This window comes from Myotis davidii, unplaced genomic scaffold (genome assembly GCF_000327345.1).
Source record: "Myotis davidii unplaced genomic scaffold, ASM32734v1 scaffold1076, whole genome shotgun sequence".
NCBI lineage: Eukaryota > Metazoa > Chordata > Mammalia > Chiroptera > Vespertilionidae > Myotis > Myotis davidii.
The window spans coordinates 8,705-10,028 of NW_006287067.1; the positions used below are offsets into that span (position 1 = coordinate 8,705).

The 1,324-nt window shown below is 45.5% G+C and overlaps 1 pseudogene; it reads left to right on the forward strand.

The window, feature by feature from the left end:
* Positions 1–466: 466 nt before the first annotated feature.
* On the forward strand, positions 467–805 carry LOC102765006 (annotated as a pseudogene).
* The last annotated feature ends 519 nt before the right edge of the window (positions 806–1,324 follow it).

The following is a 1,324-nucleotide window of genomic DNA, read 5'->3' on the forward strand; positions in this document are numbered from 1 at the left end:
GCCTAAATTTTGTGCACTGAGCTTCTATTAATATTATAATAACTGTGTAACGTGTCAGTTGGGTATGAGATTTTTTGCATGACTTCTTAGTCCATTATATAATGTCTAATCATTGGGGTGTACCCCTGAATTGAACCTAATGTTGTATATCAACTGTCATTTAAAAAATGTTTTTAAAATTCCATAGGGCCCTGTTACCTTCATAGAGTCATATATTACCTTAAGTACTTTTTGTACAGTATTTTTGAGAAGAGAACTCTAAAACTGAAAAGAAAGAAAAGTGGAGATTTATAAGGTTGCAAAATAAACCAAAGACAACCACAAACACAACCATAAAATCCATAAAGATAAAAGCCGAGGTAAAATATGTTTGGAGAACCCCATCCCCTGTCTTTCGATACCAGGACCGAAGTAGCAACAGGTTCTGAGGAGCTGTGCCTGTTCCTCCTTGGACCACGGAGGGGTCATGGCCGAGCTCCTGACAAAGGTGCACCTCACCTCTCACCCCATTGGCCTGAGGATGCATCGGCCCTTTGTGTACCAGGACGAGAAGCAGCGCACGTGGCTGCATTCCGTCATGGAGACAAGAGGTGTCCTGCAAGTACGGTTGCGCCAGGCAGACATCCCCAGTGGGCATATCGAACTCACCACCAACCCGCTGTCCTCGAGCACCATGCCTTTGCTGTGGACCCTCCAAACTGGAAGCCAGTACCTGGACTGCAGGTGCCGGTTCTGGCGCATCGTGCACCACATCAAGGAGAATGGCGTTGAGGAAATGATCCTTGAGCTGATGGAAGACTCATAGGACATCTGATGGGGTCCCTGGCTGTTGTCAACCTGAGCCCGAGTCCTGCTGGCCTGCCAGTGGAACATGTATAGTTCTGTTCACCTTCTCAATAAGCTCTGTTATTCTATCTGCCACCCCTTGGGTGCGAGGGCACATTGATGTCTCTCTCTCTTTCCTTTCTTCTGGTTCTTGTTGTTCTTGCTATTGTTGTTGTTGTTGTTGTTGTTGTTGTTCTTCTTCTTCTTCTTCTTCTTCTTCTTCTTCTTCTTCTTCTTCTTCACCTCCTTTCTCTCTCTCTCTGTCTCTTTTTATCTCTCTATCTCACTGTCTCTCTCCCTCTCACTCAAATCAATTTTGAGCCAAGCCGGTGTTCCTCATTGGTTGAGGGATGACCTATGAATCTGGAAGTCAAAGTTCAATTCCTGGTCCGGGCACAGACAACAATTGACCAATGAGCCTTAGCTTGTTTGGCTCAGTGAATAGAGGGTTGGATTCTGGATTCTGGAAAGTCCCAGGTTCAATTCTGGTCAAGGGCAC